The sequence below is a fragment of the Ambystoma mexicanum genome, chromosome 14 (assembly GCF_040938575.1).
Source record: "Ambystoma mexicanum isolate Mex_15411 chromosome 14, UKY_AmexF1_1, whole genome shotgun sequence".
In the NCBI taxonomy this organism is placed as follows: domain Eukaryota; kingdom Metazoa; phylum Chordata; class Amphibia; order Caudata; family Ambystomatidae; genus Ambystoma; species Ambystoma mexicanum.
Window position 1 is genome coordinate 97,755,444 of NC_090940.1, and position 11,804 is coordinate 97,767,247.

Genomic DNA, 11,804 nt, shown 5'->3' on the forward strand with positions numbered 1-11,804 from the left:
ATATACACATATATATTCAAGGAAAAAACTTTAGTTGAAGTGCAGTTAAGGTGAGTAAACGTAACGCAACAAAACCCTTGACATTCAGTGCATTTGGAAATGTGGCTTGTTCTCGTGTTCTTCCCCATAATGCCATATCCCCCATATTGCCATTTTTCATGGCATTGTGAATTCCTTCTCTTTTAAAATATATATGCTCTTGGACTTTGCAACAGGAACGCGCCGAGTTAAGCTGGCACTGAGTTTCCCAAGGCGCTGAATTTCAAGGGTTTTGTTGCGCTAATTTACTCACCTTAACTGCACTTCAACTAAATTTTGTTCCTTGAATTTCAAGGTTTTTGTTATACCATAGTTTTTTTCATGCCCACTGTATAATTTTGGGGGCCACTGGCCATAGCCTTTGGCCATGAAGACTGTATTATATTTTTCTTTCGGCGCCAGTGCCCACGGCCTTTGGCCATGACTACTGTATATTTTTCAGTGCCGCTGTCCATGGCATTCGGCCGTGCCTCCTGTATATTTTTCAGCGCCTCTGCACATGGCCTTCAGGCATGACCAGCGGCCACAGCATTCGGCTGTGACGATTGTATATTTTAAAACACTAACTGGCCACAACCATGGACTTGGGCCATGGCCACTGTATTTTTTAAATCACTTCCTGCTGACTAGCCATGGACTTCACCCACTTTATATTTGACAACCATACCAGGCCTTCAGCTGTTTAAAACGCTACCATGGCCACTCATTTTTCTCCCCCGACATCACTGTAGCTGTACAAATAGATATTTTTAAAAATCTTTTGTTCTATAACTGCGGGTACATTACAAATGAACTACATATACCCTCAGTTAAACCCTCAGTTATACCCTCAGTTATTTGTAGTGATTATACCCGCATTTATCAGGAAAAAAGGCACACAAATAAATGCTTCAATGCCCTCCAAGACCCTCACCAAGTGCCCCCTCATGTGTGCCTGCTCCTTCACTCCCCTCATGGCCTCCTCACCTCCCCTGCACTAAGTACTCCCCTTTTCTGTGAAGCAGTTTAAGTTGAAATGCCAGATAGCCGCGGTTATACCCCAGGTTATACCTGATGGTATGTGAAACATATTTGAGCCTTTTGTTGCAAACCTGGTCCCTAGCCCCCCTCCAACTCCCACATTTCACTTGGTGTCCTCTTGCCCCTGCCTATCCCAATAGTATTTTCATGTTTTTTGACCCGGAAATGGCTTTTTCTGTGTTTTATTTTCTGATACCCTGGGGTATTACTGGTGGTATAACCTGTGGTATAACCGCTGCTATCACTCGCTTCGAGAGAAAAAAGAAGTTGGCAGCTGTTTAATTTATAAACACCTGGATACTCAATGTATTCAGGCAAATATAGCTATTTATTTTTGAGAAGGGGCATCAAACCTGGTGCAAATCTGTCCAGCCGTTTTGGCTATGCAGTCGAGCACACATTGCCTTTTTTCGTTTTTGTATTTTTTTTAAAGAATCTTTCCCAAACTTTCCAGTCTGAGGGGCCCAGACGTACAAAATTGTCTGCAATATTTCGGCCAAATCTGTCACACAAGTCAAAAGTTATTAGCAATTCATTTTTTTGATTGTAACTCTGACTCACTTTAGCTATAGGGCAGCGACTGCCACCCTATAATATATGTGTATTAATTGAAAAAACTTCAGTTAAGGGACACTTAAGATGATCAGATTTAACACAACCCAACCCTTGAAATTTAGTGAATGTGGAAAGTGGTGATGATCTTAACTCGTGCCTCTCAGTTGCTGATCCCTATGATCTGATGATGTGTTATTGGTATAGCGCTTACGCCTAAGCGCTTTACATAGAATACATATACATACAATATCACCCAACCTGAGTTGGTACTCATTTATCATGCTCAGAAGGTTGGAAGGCTGAGTTGGCCTTGCCGGGATTCAAACCTGCAACCTACAGATCACAGCAGCAAGTGTGCAACCCACTGAGCTATCTTGACAGCCTCTATTTTGTTTGTCAATGCAAATCTCATCTGTTATGTATGTGCTGATGGGCTTTGCAACAGGGGGGACGCAGAGTTAAGATGACCATCACTTCCCACATCCGGTGAATTTCAAGGGTTTTGTTGCGTTAAATCTGATCACGTTCACTAAAGTATTTTCAATGAATTTCAAAGGTTCTGTTATACAGTAGTTTGTTCAAGGGCCACTAGCCATGGCCTGTATATGTTGCACCAATAGGTTTCTTTAGTGCCCACTAGCCATGGCCTTTGGCCCTGGCCATGCCCCCTGTATATTTTCATACACTCGGTTTCTTTTAAACCCACTCGTCCTGGCCTGGACATTTTGCACCAATAGGTTTTTTGAGAACTACTGGCCATGGTCACTGGCACAAAGACCAATTTACCCCTGCCTAGTAGATGCGATCACAACAGATATCCCCCCCATTTTGTTCCTTAGTTTCCGTTCCCCCGATAATTACCATGGTAATCGCATCGTAATTACTGCGATAATGCCCCGGTTTTATCTGTGAAGCATTTTCCCCCGTTATTACTGCAGTAATTATCAGGGTATTATCGTGGTAATGCGAAAACGTTTGAGCTGTGACTGGCTCCCCATTTTCCTTTTTCACATTACTGCAGTAATTATCGCAATAATTGCTAGCATTGAACAACAAAATAAAAGGCGGCTTTTTTATTTCTGAAAGGCCTCTGCTGCTCTATGAACCATGGGAGATATAGCTATAATTTTGGGAGAATGGGGCATGCCACTCCCCATCAAATAATGTAAAAACTACTGGACGGAATAAACCCAGACCCCTCCTGGAAATCGAGTCAACGCTATGTGCCAAGTTATTTCTTATTTGGTCCGATTCTACCCAGCGGTTTTTGCCCTGTGCAGAAATTGGGGAAATTAATGGGAGTAGGCTGAACACAGCATTTGTGTTCTTTCCTATTAACATTTTCATTTTTTAACAAATCTTTTCCAAAACTTTCGGTCGGCGTGGGGGGTTTGGTGGGTCGGGGGAAATTGGGACAAACATTTTGTTTGCAAAATATTAGCCATAAAAGTCAAAAGCTATTAGAAATTACATTTTTGGGTTTCCAAGGGATCATGCCACTCACCTTAACTATACGCTGCATTTTATATATATATATATATATATATATATATATATATATATATATATATATATATATATATATATATATATATATTCAGTGAAAAAAACTTTGTTAAAGGGACAGTATGGTTAAGTTGCGCTACTAAAAACCTATGAAATTCACTGAAAAAAACGTTGTTAAAGGGACGTTATGGTCCCAAGTAAAACCGAAAAACACCTGAAATTCTCCAGTTATGGTAAGCTAAGCAACCAAAACTCATGCCACCACCGTGCACTGCTAAGACTAACACCCAGGACATCAAAGATGACATCACAAATGTAATTGATGACAACACTGATGACATCACATGTGTATTTACTTTTCATGAAAAGTCTGTTCAAGGGATTCTTGTAGTAATTTTGATAAAAAAAAGTATCAAGGATCATTGGAATAAATATCATTGCAATGCATTGATACAAATAGCATTCCATTATGAAGTTATTTCCATTATACTAAGCTACTCATGTAAAAAACATAAGCATTGTGTGCAGCATACATGATGGACATGCGATATTAATAATCTTGCCATGGTGAATAGTAAAATGATAAATGCTTTATTATTACAGTATTGTCTACTGTGAAACATTTAATAAGTAGCTAATAAAACCCACAAACTACATAATTGCATTATTGCAAACAAAACACAGACAACAACACATACAAATATGCGCCTATACAGGGAAAATGAAATAAACAATAAAACAGCGGTGTTATCAGACAATCTTCATGATCTAACTGATTATCTTCATGCACAGAAATGATTGCTCTGTTTGAAAGATACTATTTACCTATGTATAACTATCACATAATGTGACTGGACTCTAAGGAAAGTAGTGTGAGTATATTGTTTGCAAATATGAGCATATCGAGGGAAAGTACAGTAATAAAAAAACAAAAGAACTATAAGGAAGTGTTGATAACCTTACTGATTATCTTAATACATAGATACATAGAAAGCATTGTTGTCTTCCAAGTCTGTGTTTTCCCTTATGTTTATGTTTCATATGTTGTGAGTGAACCCCAAGTAAATTACTGTAAGAACATATTTGAAGTCTACAAATATAGTACTTTTTGATTTTTTAGGTCCTCACTGTTACTGGCCTAGATATGTCAGTAAAGGAAAAAAGAGGGAGCCAGACATGTGATGTAATCAGTGATGTCATCAATGACATTTGTGATGTCATCTTTCATGTCCTGGGTGTTAGTCTTAGCAGTGCACGGTGGTGGTGCGAGTTATGGTTGCTTAGCTTACCATAACTGGTGAATTTCAGGGGTTTTTCAGTTTTATTTGGAACCATAACGTCCCTTTAACAAAGTTTTTTTCAGTGAATTTCATAGGTCTTTAGTAGCGCAACTTAACCATAACGTCCCCTTAACAACGTTTTTTTCACTGAATTTCATAGGTTTTTAGTAGCACAACTTAGATATATAGCTAATGTAAATTTCATAAATGTTTACTAGGATGCCCTTAGTTTATATACATATAACATACAACATACTGAACCCCCTACCTGCGCTAGTGGGTCTGATGTCCGGGGACCATGCGCCTGTTCGTGGACGGACTCGGACAACATCAACACTATCCAAAAACTCAGGGGGTATCTTACATTGTTATATCATCCAAAAAAACACTAGAGATGTTGAAAAAGCAGCACATAAATAAATTGCATTCAATATAAATAAGAACTGAAACTGTGTATGTAAGACACTAACAGTCCAATTACATAACATATGCAACATATTGGAATATACCAAAGCACAATAAATATGCCTCCAACAGAATTACCTCACAGAAACTGCACAGCAAAAATCAACAGGACACCCACGCAGCAGTAACAGCAAAGCTTAGCAAGAAACTAGTGAGTACACTACATTTATTGTATATATGTATAAACATTCTGTATTAGGTACACTAAAACTAATTTTTTTTTTTATACAGAAATGTCCAGCACTTTGGAATGGCTGGGAGAGCATTTTCTTCGGGATGAAATGAGTGAAGACAGTGATACTAATGGTAGACACTACACTTCTCTATATAAGCCAATTAATAACCATTACGTTATGTGTACTTAACACATTTTTTAACAGACAGTACAGACATTAAAAATAATATACCAAGAGGGACGTTAGAAAATCCTCTGCAGCGACTGGAGCTAAACATGGATCTGTTAATGAAACATGTAATTCTTTTAAAGCACTTTGTATTGTCCCACATGTACATGGTCCCCCTCTCCATGTCCCAGCCAACTATCCCCAAAACCTCCCCAGTAAGAAAAACGTTACGATGAGACTTCACTCCCTTCCTCCTCTACCATCCATGATGTCCAAACCCCTAATTCCCCTGTATTTGTTTCAGTTTCTGGTTCCCCCTATCTTTCATAATTTTTATACTTTTATACAATAATAAAATATTAAGTGTGTTGTTAGTATATTCCTCTGTGTCTTATTTTTTTTTAAAAAAGGCAGTTAGGGTGTCCGTGGACAGCGCGGCTGTCAGGGATGTCCTCAATTAACCAAAATGAGGGTGTCCTAAGGACACTATACCTGTTCGTATTGTTGGCAATCAAAATGGAAGTGTCCTTAGGACACACATGATGTCCGCCTTTCCGCAACTAACCAAAATGGGGGTGTCCTAAGGACACTATACCTGTTTGAATAGGCCGTAGACAAAATCAGGGGTGTCTGCAGAACACTAAAGACGTCCGTATGTTCGTAGCTATGCAAAATAAAGTGTCCTAAGAACATTCCCCCTGTTTGCATTGTCCGTAACCAGAATGAATATGTCTGTAGAACACATAGCCCGTCCGCCTGTCCGCAAAGTTGTGACGCACATTTATTTTTGTTGGGGACCTGAACACTGTCCGTAGAACACCTACACGCATGCATTGCACAGCCTTGCCCCTACGAACATCGTGCCTGTCACAACTGTCCTCCGCACGTGTGTCGCACTTTTTTGGTGTTTGTAGTGCCCTGGGACAGCGCGGGTGTCCACGAAGCATGCCCCTGTACCCCTATAAAAGGCCACACCCCAGAGCTGCTCCTTATTCTGTTTTTGGGCTTCCAGGACAGAGACTGTTCCTCGTTGCGTTGGATTGCTCTTGCTCTTTGAAACAGCTGTCCATGGCTGGCATCCATGGCTACTGCTGGTGCTACTGCTGTCTCAGCAGCACCCCCAGCCCCTCCACCACCAACCCCTCACCGAGGGCCTGCAGAGAGGAACAGACGTCAGGATACAGAGGAGAGTGATGAAGAGGATGAGGTAGTGGAAGTCCCTACTACTAGTTCTCACTGTGAATCTTGGGTGTGGAGGTTATTTACCACTGTTGATGGAGTACCAAAAGCACGTGCATACAAGGTGACCTGCAATCATTGCAAGATGGTGCTGAGTCATGGGAAACCAGGTTTGTACAGCTATGGTACTACCTCAATGAAGCGACACCTAAAATCGTTCCACGGTGGGGCTATTCATAAGGTTGTACCTTGTGATAAACGTAGTAGGTTGAGTTCCCCTACAACATCCTCCGTTTCCACTCCTGCCACCACAAGAGACAATCCTGTGGGGCTGCGCATCCCTCCAGCTGCCTCGCAGGCCATACATGATGCTGTTGATCCTTGCCTTTCGAAGGTCACAGTATTGTGCATGTACTGTGACGCAGTACTCTGCCGGGGGGAGAACCTTCGAAGTGCTTTTGAGACTGTGGTCAAGGAGCATGAGAAGAACTGCTACCTACCTGAATAAGGCCCACCCTACATCTTCCTCTCTCCACCTGCCCTTTCTTATCCCCATGGTTGGTGTCCCTTCCTTACCCTCATTTCTGTTCCTTTCCTTGTGTGTCGTGTTTAAGATACCAAAAAATATATAAAACAAAAAAAGCCAAAATAAAAAGATAAAAAGGCTCTTTTCAGAGCCACCTTTCACAGTACAAAAAGAGAAGTGTCAATGAAATGCGCAGGGCCCTGTTCATTTTTAGAAGTCTGCGGACAGTCTGCGGACATCTAAAATCTTTCCAGTGTTGCCCTGTTACAACAATTGCACTTTTCTCTGGGAGGAAGTGGTGGCTCTGAAAAGAGCATTTTTGTGGTGTTTTTTTGTGTTTCAAAATCTTCAAATGGTCAAAACCTACTGCAAAATGGATTGCTCTAATTCCAAAAAAGGTTGCAATGCATTTTGTATATTTCGCAGACAAATCTGATTGCCGGCATAAGTAAGATGTACTCCATCTCTGCGAAAAATGTGTGCACTACGAAACATAATGTTTTCATTGTGAAAAGAGGACATACCAACATCTCGCAAAAAGGCACAGACAACCTTGTTAACATTGCGCCTTGCTTTCTCCATTTGTGGACCAAATGAAGAACAACTCAGCCACATTTGTCTCTGCGCAATACGGTAAATAATTACTCTGGTGTTTGGATACATGTCCATGACTTTCCCAAGTCCTTCTTTCATTGCTAATTGCAAAGAGATTCCAGGCACATGTCCTAAACTGTTCCCCCCACAATGAATAATAATAATGTCTGGATGACACTGTGTCACCAAAGTAGCACAGAGAGGTACCAAATCCAGCCACTTCATTCCACGCACTCCATGCCAGTGCACTTCCACATGAGGAAATCCAAGATGTACAGCCACTCCGCAGCAATCTGCATGCACTCCCAACCAATTTATCCACCAATCTCCCAAAATCCAGACAATCTGCTTTCTGAAACACACAACCATAGCTATCTCCTCTCTTTGCAGGAAAAATACTTTCTGACAAACTCTCTGCTCACACACCACACCCAGTTAACCCTACTGACCAATCCCTTCCTGTGCTACGTCTCATTTGAATCCCTCTCAACCTCAAAATCCACATATGTAATACGCACTGCCCGCGGACAACCATGCTGTCTGCGGACACATCGAAAAATCTGAGGGTGGGGAATCAAAATTTAAATTGTGTGCCCCACTTCGCCTTTGAGGTTGGCTCTGAAAAGAGGCTATTTTTTCAGATTTGTTCAGGCTTCTTTTTAGGCTTTTTTCAGATTTTATCTGCTACATGACTGCACAACAACTTCCTGATTGAGGTCTGCATATTACCAAGAAATATTACATGACCAAGATCTGTGAAAGTCATTCCATTACAAGAAAGAATTGCACCATCTTCCAAAAGGTTCTAATTTTGGAATTATTACATGCCCACAGAATACATAAAAACAAGATATTCCTTCATTAACAAGACATCTTGCTATGCCTTGTTGAGGATTAAATACATGACAAGACATCTATGCAGTCCTAGGTGGTATTTGTGAAAGAAAGCAGAGGGAAACAGGTGCATCAGTTCCTTTAGCAACTGCTTCAGTGCACCCAGAAAATGTGTTGCACTCAGATAGCCCAAATACATTGCTCCACAATTTACCACCAGAATATCAGGAGTGTTAAAATAAGCCATATTTCTACAAAGTGTATAAACACCATGCAATTCTTTCCCTGGCACATCACACCAGGTAGCCTCCACTCCCTGCATTCCAACATTGTCTGAAATGCCACACATGCTGGCATACCACTGCAGATTAGTAATATAATGATCGCCCACAATCCACACTCTAGCTCTGTCCATCTCAGCAACCACAACCATCTTCACAGCATACAGCAATGAAAAAAATGAATACCCTTTCTCTCTATGAATGACACCCTCAGCACCTGATTCCCCTAGTCCTATTTCCATACCAGATATGCAGAGAAGCCCTGGATGTGGCATGTCCTGTCTGCGAACAGCCGCGCTGTCCACGGAGCACTTAACACTGGGACAGCCCTTCTACCCTTTCCACTTCACTCTCTGCACTATTCCCTCGTTGGCCACTGTTAAGCAGTCACACAGCCATCCAGCAATCACATCCAAGAACTCTACATCTAACTCAATCATCAAAGTTCAGTACTTTAGATGTACTGTTGTGCTGTGATTGCAAAGCGCCTACAGCAACAACTACTATAAAACTCTTCAATACGTCTGCTTGCAGATTCATACACATCCACATGCATGAGCACAAACTAAAGTTATGAATATTTTCTGCACAGTACATGTACAGCTCTTGTATAAATACATATACACTGGGGGTAGCTTTCCTTACCCTGTATAACCTATAAAAAAGCTTACTGTCATTTCTCCCATCTGCTATGATCAAGTGTCACTTGCAAAACTGTCTGCTCTCCAACTTTTTGTTTACCCATATTACTAACTGTAATGTGGAAACTGTTATTCTCTTCATTCATTCTGTCATTTGTGTAACCACTGCCACCTATTTATCCACATTTGAACCATAATAGCATTTAATGCATTATAGTGCATTGGATGTACATATAATTTCCTTTCTATACATTCTGGATATTTTACATACAATCTATCATTTGAACTTCCTTTAGGAATGATTATAATCAGACACAACACACACAGCTATCTAACAAAGTGTCATTTCATGTTAAAAGATGAGAGAAATAACAGCATAATTATGGAAAAAGGCTTTTTAGTGTGTTATAAAATGACACGCAGCCAAGATGAGTACATGCATCTTTATTTATGCACACAGATAGCCAATATCATTTTTTTTTGTTTTGTTTTATTTGTGTGTGTTCAAAAGAGAACTTTACAAAGAAAAAGTTGCAGAAAAGAAAAACAAAATCACAGCGACTACTCAGGGTGGGATCCTCAAGATGTTAACATTTTCATGGTGTGTTCTAAGATTTTTGTAGTTGCTAGGAACAACGATGTACGATCTCCTCCGATCAGTCTTGGCCACCATGTTTCTTCATCCCACCCTCGATCGTCCCCGATTAGATGTTTAAAGTAAGCCGCTCTCAAAGTGGCGTTTTTCGGACACGCCAGAAGTAGATGTCTGATTGATTCAGTCTCAGATGCACACAAGCGACAAATACTTGAGTCTGATAATCCTCTGATGTTCCGGATTTCGTTGGTCTCTAGCAGGTTCAGCCTGATCCTTAGGAGAGAGTTTCGGGCCCCCCTGCTGGGAAATTTTTGAAGGTATTTCATCGGCTCATTGAGTTTGGAGAACGAGGGCGGGAGGTGAAGGAGAAGTTTATTCTTAGATGCTGACTCTTGAGTTTGAATCAAGTCTAGATCTTTCAATTTCTGGTAGACTCTTGTAGGATTTGCGCTGAGTTCAATTTCCGAACACACAACCGACTCAAGTTGGGCCGTGTTAAAATCTTTCCAGGATGTCAACATCTTCACCTTGCCAGAGTGGAGTTCTTTATTGAGCAGTCCGTAAATATCACTGTCGTCCATTATACATTTCCTGTATAACCTGAGGGAGTTGATGTTTACCGTTGCCTTTAATGACAGAAGGATCAGCTCGCGACGAATTGCAGCGATGGAAGTGGATTTTGGAAGGCAAAGGACCGACTTCCAAAACAGGCTTTCTAGTTTCTGCCAAGTTTTGGATGGGATCGATGGCATGGCTTCAGCGCCGTAGGTGATGGAAGGCACAACTTTTTTCCTGTAGAATTCTAACACTGGGATGCATGAGAATTTTCCAAATTTGATGTCGATTGCTTTCCCTTGAGAGGCCAACTTCTTGATTTTGTTTTGAAGGGTTACCTGCGTGGAGCTCTCGTGTTTCGAGCTGTCAATCGAAACGCCCAGGTATTTATATTCGGTGACCCTCTCGATCTCTTTTTCCTCAAGACACCATATGAATTTGTCGTTGATTTTTTTCTGGCCAGCTGCCAATATCAAGATTTTGGTTTTCTCTTTGTTTATTTTTAGGTTGTTTTCCTTGGTGTAGGTGAGAAGATTTGAAAGCTGCCTCTGGAGGCCGATCTGAGTCTGATCCATTAAGATTAGGTCGTCGGCATACAATAGATGGCTTATTTTAACATTTGCGACTGATGGCGGAAAAGTGCATGCCAGGTCTTCTGAGGCCCCGTAGTCACCGATGTAGGCCAGGAACAGTGCAGGAGCCATGGGGCAGCCTTGTTTTACCCCCCGCCCAGTCTGAATTTCCCCTGATAGATTGCCCCTTTGTGACAGACGGACCCTGAGGGTGGTGTCCGAATGTAGGGCTTTAATTGGCTGCAGGATCTCCTGAGGGCAGCTCCACCCTTCTAGTTTTTGCCACAGACGTTGCCTATCCACTAGGTCGAATGCCTGGGAGATGTCGATGAAAGCAACGAAAATTCGAGGTTTACCGTCCCAGACCTTACTTTTTAGGGTGCTGATGGTTAGGATATTTGCCGCCGTGCCCATTTTTTTTTTAAGCCTTTTTGAAACTTGTTGCACGGGGCCGACTCAGCCCAAGATTGAAAACGTTTCGGAAGCAGACTCCCATAGACTTTGCCAATACAGTCCAAGAGAGCAATGGGGCGGTAATTTAGTGGGTCTGTGATGTCACCCTTCTTGTCGATCGGGACGATAATGGAGTTTGTCCATGAAGGTGGCAGGGATTTCTGATCCGTGCATTTCGTGAAAATAGACGCCATCATCGATGCCCATTCTGCTGGATTTGCTTTCAAGTCAATGTTAGAGACAGGGCCCGCTGCTCTAGAGGTCTTCAATTTTTTGATAAGGTCTCCAATTTCGGCTTGGTCGTCCAATTTTAGCCAGTCCGACTCCAACTAACTGGATCCGGGTAAATATTATTTGAAAGGCTC